Source organism: Marmota monax, unplaced genomic scaffold (assembly GCF_021218885.2).
Source record: "Marmota monax isolate L192 unplaced genomic scaffold, Marmota_monax_Labrador192_F-V1.1 WCK01_AAM20220418_F8-fsc00072, whole genome shotgun sequence".
NCBI lineage: Eukaryota > Metazoa > Chordata > Mammalia > Rodentia > Sciuridae > Marmota > Marmota monax.
The window spans coordinates 7138730-7158531 of NW_026692356.1; the positions used below are offsets into that span (position 1 = coordinate 7138730).

At 38.2% G+C, this 19802-nt stretch overlaps 1 pseudogene; it reads left to right on the forward strand.

The window, feature by feature from the left end:
* Positions 1 to 18542: 18542 nt before the first annotated feature.
* LOC124091370 (mesoderm-specific transcript homolog protein-like) lies at positions 18543 to 19515 on the forward strand (annotated as a pseudogene).
* Positions 19516 to 19802: the final 287 nt, after the last annotated feature.

Sequence of the window (19802 nt, forward strand, 5' to 3'; positions counted from 1 at the left end):
CCTTGAAGAGATGCTGGGTATTTATAGAAGGAAGAAAACATCCTTCTTTGGTGCTTTTACTCCTCTGGGTCCATAAATACACTAACTCTTGGTTTTGGTGACTCTGAAGTCTGTAAATTGATTCTATACCTGTGTTTCTGTAGCTCCCCTACCTTTTCTACAAACTGCCTTTCACTTCCCCGAGTCATTTGGTAAAGAAAATTAGTTTTACTTTTGGGAGATGGCCCTTTGGGTATCAAGAGTCAGAGAAATGGGTTTCTATTTGTAGATGAGCCATCAGCTCACTCTGTGGGCACAAAGAGCTCTCCAGAAGTCTCCATCTCCCTGGAGGTAGAATGACATGATCCCCCAATCTAGTTCCAGGGTGTTGGCCAGTGCAGCACCTAGGAACACACAAGATCTTTAGTTATTTTGAACATTAGAAAGCAGACAGGTTTCTGGTCCATACTCCCCACCCCCCCAATTTGTCCAAATGTGAGCAAAATAAATCAGCAAAGGTGATGTGCCCCCACCAACACCCACCCCTGCATACAACCACTTTTTTTCCTTCTCTATTTTTCCCAGTTCCATGAATCCTGTCTGTGAATGGAGAAACGGTTGCTCTAGCAGTTTTACAATTCCATGCTTTCATCCCTGCTCCCGACTATGTCTCCTATTAAATGAATATTTACATGCTCAAAACTAAATTATACATGCTATCTTCTAATAATGAAATTCTAAAGCCATCAGGTCAGCTGACAGGTGAGTCATTTATATGAACTTAAATCCTTAATTATGTTCCACTATCAGTCGGGGCAGTTGATCAAAGCCTGATACTAATGTGGTCCGAATGGTTCACAGGTTTGCATCCCTATGAGCCAGTTGATGCCTCTCAAGCCCATAGTACACCTGTCACTGGCCATGGCTGTGGAGAGGTACAAGTTGATTGCCATCATTCCCCCTCTTTGGGTTGCTTTTTGGATATATGAGATAATGTAAATGAGATTCCTGGACCATATTAAGTGTTCCAGAAGTGGTCGCTTTTATTGTTCCAGCTACAATTTTCTGTCTACCTTGACCAGTCTGGCTGCAGGCGGAAGACTCACAAAGAAAATAATCATATCTTTTCCTTTGCATGGACATTGATTGAACATATCCTTACGAATATGATAAAATGCAACTTATATTTATAGGCAAAAGTCCCTCCAAAGCTTGCTTTGTTTGACAGAGACTTAAATAAAAATTTTAAACCAACAGACTCCTACATAAAACCCTGTAGAAGGAAATGAAGCTAAAAATAACCAACCTGACATCTGAACAAATTTGGGAACTTTACCTGACAACTGCCCTAGAAATTGAAAGATTTTGAAAAATTAGCAATTATTTCACAATCACTCCTTTTGGCCTCCCTTGCCTGGTTTGTCCCACTTTCTGACATTTCCTTAGCACACCCGTGTGCAGCAGTCTTGACAATTAATTAACTAACCTTCACAGGACTCCTATGAGGAGATGGATGAAAAGCACTGCAGCTTTATCTCTACTTTTCAGAAAACTAAAAACAGAAAGGTTATGACTTACCCCCAAAGTCACACAGCAAGCTTTCAGAAGAGTTGGGATTGATACCAAGGAACTCTGTCTCAAGCCAGGCCACTGTGACTCTGGTCCTGAGGTAATATTCCTGACTCACCACAAAATTTAGTCTAGTTGCCTAGACCAAGCTCAGTTCTCTGTTACTTCCTAGAGGGAGTAGCCTCAGACAGAGTTGGCCAGAAAAAAATAGAACTGTATTCAACTTAATAGGCCGAGAAAAAGAACAAGGAAGAACGTCAATAAAGAATCTTTCTTTCAGGCAGCCAAGCTGTCAACCAGTCAATGTAACCTAGCATCGCAGGGACAATGAATACAGGACTATACTCAGAGTAGGAAAATGTTAGGTTCCTGGTACTGTCAAAGGAAAACAAAGACTTACAGAAACAAAGGCCAGAGTGTCCGGGGCCATTCAAGGCAGGGTCAGTCAGCTTCCAGGTTGAGGCTCTTGCAATATTTTGGGCCCATGGCACTGTAGAAGTTCCTACTAAGACCACTGTCAGAAAGTTACTTTGTGTGATGATGTATGGCTTCCTGTTCTTTTGTATTCTGAATTCCCATTCTCGGTCTTTCCCCATATGATTCCCGAATTGTGCTTACTCTTGCGTTCTTAACAGAAAACTAAAGTTCGGACTTATTCCAAATGCCTCTCAGTACAATGTAGTTGCCATAGGAAGTAATGGCTCTGCGGAAACAATAACGGAACAAATTATTGCTTAATACAATCTAGAAAGATACCTGTCCCGTGAAAGAATGCATTGTTCAATTATGTGTGTTGTGTGAATATGCTTAACCCCAGAAGGCAATGTCGCTAGGAGATGTTCTACAAATCTTCTGCCATATAAATGTCCTCCCAAATGGAGAGGCAAGCAGAAGAGACAATTGACCATCTCCACACAATCAAAATGCACAACTGTCTCACAATGTCTGTTATCTTGCCTGCTGTTTGGACCTGTGCTTTAGGCAGCCTTTAAAAATTGGTAGGCTAGTTATTTTTTATCTTTTTAGAAGTCATTTTCTATCTGTACATGCCCGTGAAGTCACAGTGCAATATGTACCTCCTCAGTGCCAGAAGGTAAGGCAAGGTTTTCATTTAAAGTAAAGACTACCAGGAGGCCTCAGGAAAGAAGCCTGATGTCAAATGGGAAGGAAATGGCTTGGCGTCACCCTACATGCAACATGACAGAATCACTCCAAGTACCGTCTACAGCTGCCAAAAGAGCATTGCTTTTTGCATCTCAGTCAAAGCAGAAAGCATCTTAAAGATGAAAATCTTCAATGCTATGGAACAGATTCACGAATGCTCCAAAACAAAACCAAATTTTTTAAGTGAAGTCTTCGTGCTGTTGTTTCCTAACTTTTCATTTTTGGGTTAAACCTTTAAGTTCCCCAAAAGTTTGAGTTAGGATATTAAAGACCTGGGATTCTTCATGTGAAGCATGGTGAAGAGTGTTTTGGGTTCCATTTTCCTCCATCGATGACCCTCCTAGGGAATACTGCAGATATACCATGGGAAAACTAGCCCAGAGGAGTGATACGCCCCTGCAGTGATGCATGGTTGGGTTTTTGAGGCCATTGCCAGGTTTATGGGGCAGCTGAGGCTGTTTGAATGAAACCAGTGAGAATGAAGTGTGCCTAAGAGCCTGTTTTGGGACAGATGTTGAGTTCGTAAGAATCTTAGCTTGTAAACAGGTATGGAGTGACCAGTTCTTAGATGGTACGAGCAGAGCTACATATTGCTTTAAAACAAATTATTATAATTATAAACTTTATAAGTTTTAGAATATGACTTGTGTTTTTTATAAGACACAACATCTGCAGGATGTTCTTTGGTGACACCATTCTTAATCATTTCCTGTTTATTTATTACATCATCTTTTGATGAAGCAAGTTATTGCATTTCTTATTATTTTTTCTGACCTCCAGGGTATTTTTATTCAACCCCATTACAACCTCTAATTGGAGCGCACTGCCACTCACTGCAACCTTCTGGCCAATTTCTATCCTCTGTATCCATCCAGACAACTCAAAAGGTGGAAAAATTCCATGGTAAATTCATTTGTTTGATTGCTTTTTAAATTACACCAAAGAACAAAGCAGCTTTCATAGAGGAGGTATTATCCGTTATTTTTTTCCCCCTAATCACAATATCGTGCTTTTTCAGCCCGGCACACAGACCCCCTCCTGAATATGGAAAAATGGGAGACATCTGAGCAGTATGGATTTCATCTGGCTTCCCTCCCTGCCCCTCTCCCTCATCTCTCCTCGCTAGAGGTTTGGGTTCTCATCTAGCCGTTTCTGATTCTCGTTTTTCAAGATTGGCACCAATAGAAAAAGAGCTTATGAACACCAGGCTAGATTCTTATCCTCCATGGGTTTCCTCTAAAGAGGAGGTGGGGGAGGGGAAAGTGAAGCAGAGGAGACAAGGGAGAAGGTGACATCAACCATAAGGCAAGGTTGAGACAGGATCCCGATGGCGGTTAAATCAGAATTATAAGAAAGTTGCCTCCACGCTGGTCATGGTGCCTGGCGGTGGGGTGGGGGCAGCCCTTTGCTGGTAAAACCACTAGACTGCCCCTGGCAGTTCTCTGGCTGTCTCCCCTTGGAAATGATGCCACACTCCCCAGGCATCATGCCATTTCTAGGTGCCTGAAATGATGGTAGATAATCAGTTGCCCTTGGACACCGTTGGTATGCACACTTCCCTTCCTCTCGCCGACTGACCTTAGGACCCATGCTCCGTGATCCCTGCCTCTGCCACCAACTGAGAAGACCTCTGTTTCTTCATCTCACCAAACACATCCTAGAGTTTTAAGCAAACCTGTGCCTTGTGCCTCCTGGTTTAGGAACAGTGGGGGTCAAGTGCACAGTGAATAAAGATCACAGAGTGACTAAGGGAAAGGGAATGTGGTTCATGGGTAATTGCCACCCACCTCTCCAAAAAAACAGGATATTTTTAAAGCACATGAACGTTATACCATTAAATTTTGTATTTCCAACCAGAGAGAGATCACTATTTTGTGAGGTTATGGAAAGGTGTGTTAATGGACACTTCTATGTCTCTTCTCTTGATTGCATCAAAAAGATGTTATAATTTTATGGAAGAGCCGCATCTAGCAATATTTATATGGCCCCGGGCACTGCTTTTCTCGGACACCATTGTCTAAGTTTAAAAGTGTTGAAATATTAAGCTTTATCAATCATTTTTCTCAAATAGTATATGAATTTCTTTGACCCAGCCTCTTTATTTTGCAGCAAACTGGTGGTTCTTTCCTACATTGTAAGATATGGTCGTGACAATGTGTCCACCTCTTCTGTGCAAAAGTCTTAAGGTTGCTTCAGAGGGTGGGTGTCCCAAGGTGGGACTGTGACCAGTCCGACTTGTGCATGATGGGCAACTAGCGAGCCCTCTGTTTCTCTCATCTCAGGTGTCTTACAATTTTTATACACATTTGTAAATTGAAGAAATCAAATTCAAGCTGGAAATGCGGTAGATGGGTGCGGGGTGTTAGGTGTGGGTGTGGGTGGAAGGTAAGATATTTTCGACACCATAGATAAAACAGAGCTAATTTAAATGAAAGATTCAAGACTCTTACTCATTTTGAAAATAATACAAAGCCTTTCCTCAGAAGGGCTCGATTTGACTTTTGCCTAAGAATGAACAGGGCGCTGAATCACTCATTTTTCCCCTTCCAACTATCAACCTCAAGGCAGTAAAAATTAAAATAAATAAATAAATGAAGGACTCTTTTATGAAGATAAAAACAATAGAAAACAGTGAGCAAATCAATTAGAATTCTTTAAGTAGGTAAAACAGTAGAACGAATTGATTTTTCTGGGGTCTATCATCAGATTAATGGTGTCTCTTTTAGTGCCCATAAATCAATATCCTATGTGTACATACACACGCATAACACATTCTGATTGCTTATCTGTCAGCTATTATCCCTCCATCAGTATTTTATGTGTATATGTAGTTCAAAACATGGATATAAATGATCCCCATAGAGCACTTGAACAGTTAGAAAATTCAGTCGCTTAAGATTTAATTAGGATACAAAGTCTGCAAATGACATTAATGATTTCTGAAATGACTCATAGAAAAATGGTATGCAAGGTAATGTTCTTGTGTCTGATCTTGGGGTGAATGAAATATCATACAGTTAACAAATTAAAACCTATGTCAGTTTAAAAAAAAATTCAGAACTCATTACTAGAAAGAGCTACTGCATGGCTTCCTCTCATGTGGAAGCTAAAGAGAAAAAAGGGTGAAAGGATAAAAAAGGGGGATTTCCTAAAAATAGAAGGGAGACCATTAGGGCAGGGTAAGGATATCAAGGGGAGGGAGGAAAGATGAGCAAGGGAGGTACTGGGGAGTGAAATTGATCAAAGTATACCATACACATGTGTTAATATGCCACAATGAAAGCCACCATTCTGTATAATTAATATGCACCAATAAAAAAAATTTTTTTAAAGAGCTACTACTGCATGGTGGATATTCAAGGATCTCTTGCCTTATTTTTTTTCCTATTTTTAAAGAATTTAATAATAAAAACTAAACAAGGATTCCAGGAAGATCCTCTGCTTATTTTATATATGCATATATTGTATATTTTGCAAATGTAGGTACATGTTTATCACCTAACACATTATCTGGCAGTTTATTCACTCAAAAACTGTGTGCTCAAATGAGGACATAGATGATATTAACAGAGAAACATCAGTCAGTGCTCTCGTTTGGGCCACACACAGAAACTAGTGGGCCTCTCCTGAAACCAACCCAGCCCCTCTGTCTGTCAGGCAAACTATGGGGGGCGGGGGACAGCAGAGTGGGCACATCCAAGGAAAAATATGAGAATTAGAATGGTGTCATTTTTTTGAACATTAAGTAGATAAAAATAAGACTGACATTATACAACATTGGAAAACAGGCAATTTGCAACAATTCCTGAATGCTCCTCATATATGATCTTGCTTCAGTTTGTCATCCAGGGCAGGGAGAAGCTTTCTAAGGCAGTGTTTCACTTTCTGGGCATCAAATTAGCCTTTATCTGCCTGTCTGCATGCTTTGGGTTACATGACTTCAACTCGCCTTTATCTTAAAGTTCTGGCTTTATTGCTCTTATTGACCAAATGCCAAAATGTAAATTTATCCCTATTGGAATTTTTGCCAAGAGCACAAATATAACTTTTTTTCAAGCTCAGAAATACATTTTTTTTCCTATTGAACTAATCAAGCAAGGAAACAATAGCTTGTCACCATGTTTCCATCCTTGGTCTCTTTCATAGGCAGCTTATCAGCAAACTTTCCCATGGAGCTTTCTCCCTGGCAGAGATTGTCAATCATACCCTCAGGTCCTCTCAGCTAGACAGACTCACGGACCACGTGAATGATTTATGGCTTCAGACTTTGAGCAGGGTCTGCAAAATACCCCTTGACAAACTTATCACCAGGAACTGCTGGCCTCCTGAGTGAGTGTCCCACCAAAATGAGGCTCCCGTCTGTTTTTCTTTCTCGGGAGCATTTCAAGTTATTAGGCAATCAATACAACCTATTTCCTTCCTTCTACCCAGGAGGTATTGTGAGCAAACAAAGAAAATCCAGCCGTCTATTCATGTTTGAACTTTGCCATTGTGTGTCTTTCTGTATGCTTGTCTGGGTGGCACCACCAAAGGGTAGGATCTCCTGTGTTTCTGGATGCATCTCTGGTTACCTGATCACACCAAAACACGGCTGATAGAGAGCTTCCATCTACAAGGCCATTGAAGGACGTTTTGCTTTGCGTATTTTAGCAATTCTTCTTGAAGTTGCCAAGCAAATCTTTCTCGATTCACATACTTAATTGTTCACTCAGAAAAATATTTTGACTCTCCCCTAACACTCAGCTTGGATATCCAGCTATGTGCTCTCAGCATTTTTCAAGCACAGCCTGTACAACTAATGTATGACGTCCTTTCGCTGCAGAAAATCCATCAGGGAAAAAAATATATGTATTTATTGTAACTTTTAGACATACAGAAAGGAGTTCAATAAATGGATTTAATGCTTACTCAAAATTTAAGAATCCATTAGGAAGTTCAGTTTTACTATGTCAGTGCGATACATTTCAGACCGTAATCATACCCTTTCTAAATCCCATTTAAAGTAAACCATTTATTTTTTCTACTTTTCCCACAAGTGCCTTAATGTAGAATTTGGATACCTTTCAGAAGAGACCTGTGAGGTAATGCATTGGAGAGACATAACAATATTTATAAAGTTTGGAGAAATCTTTTTGCTAAATGAATAGGGGAAATAATCTTCAGCCTTGGCAGAATGGATAAAAATATTGATAGTGAATTTGGTTGTTTCCTATGATTTTTATAACAGATGTGGGGACTCGGCTCTCATTATTCTTCAGTGGTTTTTAAAGCAGGACTGGAATTTTAAGGTCTCAGGGCAAATTATTATAGTGCTAAAAAATTCATATTGCTCTCATTTTTTCCATATTGCCTTTTTCTTTAGGTAACACAGCATAAATTAAAATTAAGTGGACAAATGAAAATGCCAAATATTTGTTCTTATTTTACATCTGATTTTAATACTCATGGAATTTTCTTTTTAAGTGGTTATTAGTCATTCGAAGTCACGTTTTCTGCTTAACTGGGTTTCTTTGTATCACAAGTGGGCATCCATCTCAAATAAGAGAGAAGGTAGTTTTGGTCTCTGTGACTCTGGGCTGCTGTCACTGAACGTGGAAGCTGCAATATGAACACCTGTCCATGAGGAACTAGACTTGAGATAACCAGCTCATTTCACACACACCATTGTCCAGCCATCAGATGGTAATTACTTTTAGTCCCATCAGCCTCGCCTGGACTCCAGCCAGTGGGCTGTGGGTAGAAGGGTCTGTATCACGTTTCCATTCATCTGAGCCATCCAGTCTCCTTCTTGCTTGTTTTCAATTACACTGACATGGTGGCTTTGGCACATAGTAAGTAAATAGCAATGTATTCAAAAAGAAAGGTCTGAAAGCCAATATCTGAAATATACTCTTGAGGTTTCAATGAGGACAATGAAATTGGCACAGAAATTCTGGCATTCTGACCCAAAGTCATAAAATACAATTAATTAAGTTAATTGTAGCGAATTTGAGGAATATTTCATGAAAGCCAAACGCAGCAGATGAAAGCCTAGAAAGCAATGGAAATGTTACTGGATTTCCTAAGAAGTAAATAATTAGTAAATTAACTGAATTATTAATCAGATCCAAAAAGTAGTGGATTGGAAGTGTCGTTGAAAGATTTATTTTCATTCTTACTGTTTGAACACCTTCTTAGAAAGAAAAAAAAAATCCCAGTCTTGATATTCTAGAACATTCCAGAATTATTTTAAGATGATTTCACTCACTCCAGTAACTTCTCTCACTCTTTGTCTCTCCAACACACATGAGCTCTTCCCTGCCCACTCCCCATGTTCCACACCAAAAGATTAACACTCATGGTTTTGCATGCTCTTGTTGACTGTAGAAATGATCTAAAACAAAATAACTACTTTTGATTACTCAACTTACGTTACATTAAGCCTGGTTGCCATGTCAGATCCCCCCCCCCCATTTTTTTTAACTTTCTCTTCCCCCTCACTTGAAAACTCAGGCATCTTGAACTTACCATCCCTCCCTTACTAACCCTCATTCAATCATCACCTTTTTTAACCTTCTCCTCTTAATTTTTAGTAAACTAAAAATACTAAACTTTAAATACCAAATATTCAATAATTATTTTTGCCTTTGTTTTGTTTTACTTCCCCAAAAAGCATTTTTTTCTGAGAGGAAAAAAATTGTTTTCAATATTTATAAAGTTTTGGGGTGTTTTTTTAAAGTTAATGAAATATTCCAGCCAACATTTATTAAAAGCCCATGTACAAGTTCTCTGCTAAACACAAACCATAGAAAGATACTTATGGCATCAACTGTACTCTCAAGGAGTTTAAAGCCCAAGAAATAGACAGAAACTCTTTGATATTTACGAAGTGAAAGTAAATAAATAAATAAAGTGCTCCTCGATATCCTGGGTGCTCTAATTCTAAACAGGAGGGAATAGAGCCATAAAAGATGGAGAGCTAATTCTTATAGGGGCATTAGAGAGACAGTTCAAAGCAGGGACACTTGAGATGGATCTTGAGGACTAAGTGGGAATCACAAAGTAGAGCAGGGGTAGGTAAAACCCCACAAATATGAAATTGCATGGTGGTCCTCAGGTTAATTTGGGTATAAAAGAGGCCATGGCAGCAAGAAGACTAGAGAAAACTGTAAAGAGCTGGATGTGCTCCACTAGGAAACCTAGATTTCTTCTATTAGTTGATGGAAATCCTTAAAGCACCTTAAGTTGGAGCATCCTGTGGGGCCAGGAGGGAATATGCATGGTACAGATGTAAATTATGAGAGCGCAAAATAAAGTTATCACAATGCAGCTAAAAGGAATTCAAGAAGAGAGACAGTAAAGAAATAGAGCTTTAAGATGGGTGCAGTGACGCACACCTGTCACCCTGGAGACTCTGGAGGCTGAGGCAGGAGGATCATGAGTTCAAAGCCAGCCTCAGCAAAAGCAAGGCATTAAGCAACTCAGTGAGACCCTGTCTCTAAATAAAATACAAAATAGGGCTAGGGATGTGGCCCTATGGTTAAGTGCCCCTGAGTTCAATCCCCATTACCACCATCACCCCCCCAAAAATAGAACTTTGGAACTGGTCATTGATTAGATGCCATTAAATAAAAGTCACATGCATAAAAGTAAATTATGTGATGTGTTTTTTTTTTTAATGTTGTACTCATGTAAAACTGAGACAGAAATGCAATTAATACTGAGAGTGAATGTGCGCCTGGTGGAAAGAACACAATACGTGAGCAAGCTTGGATGTAATCCTGGATCCTCCATTTCTAGCTTAGCTAAACTTTTTGTTGGTACCAGGGTTTGAACTCAGGTGTGCTTAACCACCAAGCCACATCCCTTTTTTATATTTTATTTAGAGACAGAGTCTCACTGAGTTGCTTAGGGCCTCGATAATTTGTTGAGTCTGGCTGTGAACTGGTGATCCTCCTGCCTCAGCTCCCCAGGCCGCTGGGATTACAGGCATGCACCACGGTACCCGGCTTACCTAGACCCTTTGAGCCTCTCTGAACCTCAGTTTTCTTATCTGCAGATTGGGAATGTAATGAAATATGTTTTACAAATCTCATGGCATATCATGAGCATCCCCTGAATGCTGTTGGGTCTAAATGTCTTTTAAAAGAGAACTCAGGGGCAACTTTTCATAACTCCAAACCAATTAACTGAGCTCTACAGTAGTAAGAAATAACAGAAGCAACTGTCGGGCTATGCTAGCAAGCCGCCATTGAAGATGAGATGGCTATTTAGAGCTGGTGCTTCGTACAGTCCATAAGGTAAAGCACCACAAACAGTCTCTATGCTCTCTGGTTATAACCACAAACCAAAGGAAAGTCCTCACATGGGCACAGAGTGAAAACAACAGCTGGGAACTACACAGGGCACTGCATTCTCACCTACATAAAAGACCCACACCCAGTGGTATCATCTTCAAACATGAGCAACGGGCTCAGTAAAGACACTCGTGTAGAGCAGAACAAATTTTAATCTAGCTAACTCTAGACTGTTTTTAATGACCTTTTTATTTTAAAAATAAAGGCCATCTCTGGGCATGGTGGCAACACACCTCTGATCCCAGCGACTCAGGAGGCTGAGGCAGGAGGATCACAAGTTTGAGGCCAGGATCAATAACTTAATGAGACCCTGTCTCAAAATTTTAAACAAAGGGCTAAGGATATTGCTCAGTGACAGAGTGCTCGTGGGTTCAATCCCCAGTACCTGAAAAATAAATAACAAATAAATAAATAAATATCCTATTTAGGCCAGTGCTCTCTGACTGAGCCTTAGACATTCTAATTCAGAATGATCATTGTGCATTAATTGTTTATAGAGACAAGGGAATGATTTAGAGAAGATATCATTGCAAACTTCCACTTTCATATCAAAACATATACAGCTTTCATGATATGTATCAATTATCTAAATGAAAATTGATCAACCAATTAAAGTGAAAATATAAAAGCATTTGGGCATATGTTTAGACTTAACTAGCAATCAATTTTCCAGCTGTATGATTAACCAATCAACAAATATTTATTGAATTCAATGTAAATAAAATGTTGTCACTGCAGACACAATGATGTATAAGATGCAATTAGAGCTCATAGGGAGACTTGGATCTAAGATGCAAGACTCTCATCTGTGCAGTGATGGGTACTTGAGCCAAAGAAAACACATGCTAAGTACCAAACAATGATGATAGTCAGAAATGCTAAAGGAATTCAAGAGGGACAGGGCCAGCTAGGAGCCAGGGTTATGAAAAAACGCTTTATGGAGAGAAATGTTTAGTCATGAACAAGGATGAGCTGCTTCTGTATATCTGAGGAGAAAAGGAAAGAAAAATAATACTTTTCTGGCACCAGTTATAATCCCACTCTATTTTAGACAACTGTTCATGGGGGGGAAAAACCCTCAGGTAAGGAAATTGAATATTGAAATGACATCACAGAAAGAAGGACTTCTTTCTTCATCAAAAATAAAATTTTCAAGTGCTCACTACATGATAGGCACTGTGCTAAATACTTTTTATGAATTATTTTACTTAATTGTCGTCACAGTATGTAAGGTAGATAATGCCAATCATCTCTTTCAGAGCTGAGGGAAACAGGTTTAAAGTTCCACAGGTAGAAAGCAGTAAGACCAGGCATGACTGTCTCTTTACAGGGCTAGGATTGTGACTCAGTGACAGAGCCTAGCATTGTGTTCAATCCCCAGGACCACAAAAAATAAAAAATAAACTGAATCTCTTGACTTCCCAATTTTGAGCTAACTACATGGATTTCCAGAGATTGTTTAAGATACATTATAAACCACAAAATGTTCCTTTATTATCAGCAAATAGTATTAACCACCTGTATATAATATGCCAGACACATTATAGGTACAGGAGATACAGACTTAAAATCATGTCATTGAGCTTCCAGTCTAATTGTGAAGATGGCAAATAATCAAATCTTTACAATACAATTGCTAATGGGAAGTCACTAAAACAATATGCTGTGGCGGGGCTACTGACTAATGTGGGAAGTGTCAGAGGAGGCTTTCTAGAAGGGCCCCCCAGAGAGTACTTTTAAAGGAGAAAAAAAAAGTGCTCACCAGGCTAATAAGACATCCTGGGGACAGGGAATAGCATGCACAAGGCAAAACAGGTGAGATAGAGCAGGAAAATACTGTCTTTTAGAATGGCTGAGGTTACTAAGACAGCCTAACTCAGCATCAGAAGATTGATCTTCCAGCCACAGCTTTTACTTCATAGTAAACTTGTATTATCAATATAAAATGTATTCATGAGATATTTTTTTGTTCTTTTTGTACTGATTCGTCAGAATCTGGTATGAATCTTACAATTACAGCCCAATTCTGTTTGTGCTAGCCCCTTTCCAGGTCCTCAGTAGCCTCACACAGGTGATGACAGCTTCCATATTCGACAGCACAGATCTAGGATATTCATTTGTTATCTATGTAGGTACGACTGCCTGGCTTAGCTCCACAATTACTTTGGGGACTGAAAATTCGGTATTTAGCTCTTATATCTCTATATACCTGGATGTACTGGGTATATAGCAAATGATCAAAAAATATTTGAATTGATTATTAGTTTGCAAACATATGTAGAAGATAAGCAGGCTGTGTGTAACACCCTCAAGATTATTCTGTCCATACTGATAAAGAACAATTTCACACTTATGAAACTGATATTCACCATAATATAATGGCTTTTTAAAAAATCAGTCCAATTTTAGTCTCTCAAATCTTATTTAAGATTATTTGATGCAGTATTATTGAAAGTAGTGGTGTGGTATTGGTTTTGGTGCAAGTGAATTTCCAAATATTATTTTACAGCAAAACAAATATCGACAGAGCTACAGCATATATGGACAATTCACAAACATTTTAAGAGATTTCTAACAAACCTTTCTCAGTAATGGACAGAATAAGCAGACAAAAATTAAGCAGTAAGAACATCCATGATTTGAACAACGTAAGTTACAAATTTCACAATGGACATATAGAGGATGGTTTATTCCGTAACCATAAAATACATTCTTTCTAAGCATCTATAGAACTTTTATTAAAACTGCCCATATGCTGAACTGTAAAGCAAGTCTCAATAAATTTAAATACATAGAAATCGTATAGTGTACATTTTTGACCATAATGTAGTTAGACTAGAATTCAATCACCAAAAACCAAAAAAAAAAAAAAATCCTTGCACATTAATTGGAAACAAATGTTATTTGAAAATCAAGAAATCTATTTACAAATAACTTGTGGCTAAAAAAGAAATTACAAGCTGATACTGAAGCCAGATAAGGACAATGCAAGCAAAGAAAATTACAGGTCAATATTCCTGACGATGCAAATGTCCTCAACAAAATACAAATGACCACATCATATTGAAAGGGTGATATGCCATGATTGATGGGAATTTATCTCTGAAATGCCAGTACAAACTATATTTGTGAATTGAGAGAACATTGCTAAAATATTCACATTACCTGGATTACGTTTTTAAACGTAAGATCTAAAGCCATAAAACTCCTATAAGAAAATGAAGGAGAAAAGCTCCTTAACTTGAGTAATGATGTTTGGGATACAGCATCAAAAGCACATGCACCAGAAGCAAAGGCTTCTGGTACTTCATCAAATTGAAAAGTTTCTGCACAGCACAGGAAACAATCCACAAAACAAAAAGGCAACTTGAAGAATAAAAGAAAATATTTGGAAACCATATATCTGACAAGGTTATACTACCCTAAGCAATTTGCAGATTCAAGGCAATCCCTATCAAAATTCCAATGACATTTTTCACAGAACTAGAAAAGAAAAATCTTAGGGCTGGGGGTGTGGCTCAAGTGGTAGCGCACTTGCCTGGCATGCGAGCAGCCCGGGTTCAATCCTCAGCACCACATACAAACAAAGATGTTGTGTCGGCCGAAAACTAAACAATAAATATTAAAAAAAAAATTCTCTCTCTCTCCCTCTCTCTCTCTCTCTCTCTCTCTCTCTCTCTCTCTCTTTAAAAAAAAAAAATCTTAAAATTCATATGAAGTCACAGAAAATAGCCAAAGAAATCTTGAGAAAGAACAAATCTAGAGGCCTCATGTTTTCTGACTTCAAACTTTATTTTAAAATTATAGTAATTGAAACAGTATGGTGCTGGCATAAAAACAGACACCTAGACCAATGGAATATATAGATAAGAATCAAACCCTTACTTAAATAATGAACTAATGCTTGGTAAGGGGGCCAGGAACACACAATGGAGCAAAGACAGTTTCTTCAATAAATAATGTTGGGGAAAACTGGATAGCCACATGAAAAAAGGAAGGAAGGAAGGAAGGAAGGGAGGGAGGAAGGGAGGGATCCTTATCTTACACCATTCACACAAAAAAAGATCACTCTAAATGGATTAAATATTTAAATGTAAGATCTATAGTCAGCTGAGCATGCACGACTGTAATTTTAGCAGCTCAGGAGGCTGAGCAGGAGGATCATGAGTTCAAAGCCTGCTTCAGCAAAAGTGAGGTGCTAAACAATTCAATGAGACTCTGTCTCTAAATAAAATACAAAATAGGGCTGGGGATATGGCTCAGTGTTTGAGAGTCCCTGAGTTCAATCCCTGATACCTGCCTCCCCCAAACTCTAAAACCATAAAACTCCTAGAAGAAAACGCAAGAGAAAATCTCCTTGACATTTGTAATGATATTTTGGATATGACATCAAAATCACATGCACCAGAAGCAAAGGTAAACAACTGGTACTCCATCAAATTGAAAATCTTCTGCACCATACAGGAAACAATCAACAAAATAACAAGGCAACCTATGGAATAAAAGAAAATACATGGAAAACATGTAGCTGAGAAGGTGTTACTATCCAAAATATATAAGTAACTCATGCAATTCAAAAGCAAAATAAACAAGAAATAATAAAAATCTGATTTTAAAATGAACAAAGCACCTGAATAGACTTTGTTCCCAAGAATACAGAGAAATAGTCAACATAGACATGAAAAAATGTTCAACATCACTAATCATCAGGAAAATACAAACCAATACCACAGTAAGATACGTATCACCTCACTTCTGTTGGGATGGCTATTATCAAAAAGATGAAGGATAAGGGTTGATGAAGATATAAAGAAAAGGAAACTCTTGTACACTGTTGGTGGGAATGTAAATTGGTATAGCCATTATGGAAGACAGTATGCAGGCTCCTCAAAAAATTAAAAATGGTACTATCTTATAATCCAGCAATCCAATGTCTAGGTATATGTCCAAGGGAAATGAAATCAGAATCCTGAGGCAATCTCTTTTCACTCCTCTGTCCACCACAGAATTATTCACAATAGCCAAGCCATGGAAACAGCTTAAGTATCCATCATCAGATGACAGAGCCTTTGCAAAGGTCATTTACAATCACCTGGTTAAACCTGGAGCACATTATTAAATTGAGATAAGCCAGGCTCAGTAAGACAGATACAGACCTGCATAACTTAACAATGGAGATTTGTTCTGAGAAATTTATCATGAGGTAATTTTGGTCTTGGTGTGAACATGGTAGAGTGTATTTACACAAACCTAGGTGACATAGGTCAATCATTGATAAAGCCTTGCACTGCAGTCAATTGACAAGATTAAGGGGCTGCTGCTGTCCTAACAAAAAGGACTGTTTTACAGTAAACTTTTTTTAATAATGATAAAACATATAGTATAGTTAACACATAAACCAGTAAAATAGTCATATAGAATCATTGCCAAGTATTATTTATTGCTCATAATTGCAAGTGCTAAAGAAACCTACTGATAATGCATTGCACTACAATGTTACAATGACTATAATGTCACTAGATAATAGGAATTTTTTAGCTCCATTATCATCTTTTTTTTTTTTTTTGGCGGCTCTGGGGATTGACCCCAGGGCCTTGTACATGCTAGGCAAGCACTCTACCACTAAGCAACACCCCCACTCCTCTTTTATGGTATGATTCTTTGATGACTGAAATGTTGCTATGAGGCACATGACTTTGCTCAAATACTGCATGATTTCAATTAGACATGAGATCTAAAAAAGTCGAATTTGTGGAAACAGACAATAAAATGTGGTTATCAGGGGCTAGGGTTGGGATAACAAGGAAGAAACTGGAAGATGTTGGTCAAGAAGTACAAGTGAGGTAGGTGTGCTCCCAAGATCAAATGTATCACATGGTGGATTTAGTTAATAATGTGTTATATTCTTGAAATATGCTAGGCTACTTGTTCTTAACACATACAAACGGCAACTATCTGTGATGATAGACTTGTTAACTAGCCTTTCAAACATTTCATCATATATACTATTTGTATATCCATCCAGTCATCACATTGTATATCTTAAATATAAACAATTTATTAATCAATTACACCTTACTAAGGCCGAGGGGTGGAATAAAGAAAACAATGATTACCTCAGGCGACTGGAGGAGGGAATAGAGAAAGAATTTTGCTTTTCAATCATGTATTTTCTGTACGATTCTTTATAAAATAATCATGTACATATTTTATATTATATGTGTGAAAATCATATAACATAACACAAAAAAGAAATTAGAAAATATTTTATATTGGAATGACGCCAAAGCTCAGACTTAAAGAAAATTTTAAAAATTTAAATAAATGTGTTAGAAAAGAAAAAAGGACAAAAGTTCAATGACCAACACATTTCAAAAAGCTAGAAGAAAAGCAAATAAATTCAAAAGCACGCAATATTGAGAAAGGTTAGAGATATAGCTCAGTGATAGAGTACTTGACTAGCATGTGTGAGGTCCTGGGTTCAATATCCAGCATAGAAAAAAAAAGATAACTTAGAAAAATAAAATAAAGATAAAAGAATTTTATGAAATGGGAATAAGTATATAAAAGAAAAACAAATGTTTTTTGAAAAGAAAAATAAATTCAATAAAATCTGGTGAAAATGATCAAAAAAAGAGAAGTCACAAAAATAGGAGACAACACTACAAATTCTGCACATTGAAAGGATAAGAAAATGATATGAAGAGCAACTTTATGTCAATGAGTTTGAAAGGATAGGCAAAATAGACAAATTCCTAGAGAAAATAAAACTTACCCAAAGCTGAAAAAAAAAAAAAAAGAAATAGAAGATGTGAATTGTCCTGTTGTAGAAACAGAATCCATAATTTAGGATCCTCCATTAAAAAAAAAAAAAATGTCAGGCTCAGGTACACCACTCAAAAAAGAAGAAAAAAGATGCAATCTACTCAAATTCCACAAGAAAATAGAAAGCTTTCCAAACTCATTTTGTGAGCATAGTACAAATCTGATGCCAAAACCCAACAAGGACATTTCCTTATACCAAAAACAAACAATTGAGAAATTAAATTTTAAAGCTACTCTTAATAATAGCACACACAAAAATAAAGTGCAGTTGAATAATTCTTTATTTTTAATTTGTTCTTTTTATATATACATGACAGTAGAGTGTGTTTTGACATATTATGCATGCATGGAGTATAACTGATTCTAATTAGGTACCCATTTTTGTGCTTGTATATGTAAAGACCATTATTTTAAAAACTTTTAAAGACTCAAATAAATGGGTGAGTATATGTTGAAGAATTGGAAGATAGGTTAGGGATGTAGCTCAGTGATAGAGCACTTGCCTAGCATGTATGAGGCCCTGAGTTCAATTCTCAGCTCAATATTATAGCAATGTTATTTTTTTCCTCAAATTAATGGATATATGGAATTCAAATTATAGCAATTAAAAAAAATCCAGCTGGTCCTCCAAACATGGAGTCCTGTAGCCCAGGTCTTACCTGAGTCAGGATGAGGGAGTGGTGGGTCCAGGTGGGGCTACTGGCCGCGCCCCTGCTGGCCATGTACCTGCACATCCCACCCCCTCAGCTCTCTCCTGCTCTGCACTCATGGAAGACTTCTGGCAAGTTTTTCACCTACAAGGGACTGCGCATCTTCTACCAGGACTCTGTGGGTCCAGTTGGCAGTCCTGAGATAGTTGCGTTTTTGCATGGCTTTCCAACTTCCAGCTATGACTGGTACAAGATTTGGGAAGGTCTGACCTTGAGGTTTCATTGAGTGATTGCCCTTGACTTCTTAGGCTTTGGCTTCAGTGACAAACCGAGACCACACCGCTATTCCATATTTGAGCAGGCCAGCATTGTGGAATTGCTTTTGCACCATCTAGGACTTCAGAACCACAGGATCAACCTGTTGTCTCATGACTATGGAGACATTGTCACTCAGGAGCTGCTGAATAGGTACAAACAAAATCAATCTGGCCAGCTTACCATAAAGAGTCTCTCAAATGGAAGTATCTTTCCTGAGGCTTATCAGTCTCTCCTTCTCCTAAAGCTACTTAAAGATGGAGGCATGCTGTCACCCATCCTCACTAGGTCGATGAACTTCTTTGTATTTTCTCGAGGTCTTACCCCAGTCTTTAGACCATACACTCGACCCTCCAAGAGTGAGCTGTGGGATATGTGGGCAGGGATCTGAAACAATGATGGGAACTTGGTGATTGACAGTGTCTTACAGGACATCAATCAGAGGAAGAAGTTTAGAAGACACTGACTGGGAGCTCTTGCCTCTGTAACTTCCCATTCATTTTATTTATGGGCCATTGGATCCTATAAATCCCTAGCCAGAGTTTTTGGAGCTGTACAGCAAAACGCTACCACAGTCCATAGTGTTGTTTCTGGCTGACCACATTAGCCACTACCCCCAGCTAGAGGATCTCATGGGCTTCTTGAATGCATATATGGGCTTCATCAACTCCTCCTGAGGTGGAAAGAGTAGCTTCCCTATATTATCTCCCCCACTCCGGTATCTGTTGTGTATTCCACTTAGGAAGAAAAGCCCAAAAGAGGTCCTGGCAATCAAAAGTCCACTTTATTCACATTGATGGAATAGAATATAGAAAAAAAGGCAGCAGAAACTCTGACAAAAATAGTCCATCTCATTCCTTTGATGCCTGATTAAGTATATAGACTTGTCTTTGTGTTTTGTCTTTGTGTCATTAGAAAATTCTGATGAGCACAACTTCTCATGGATGCATAGAGACAGGCATTA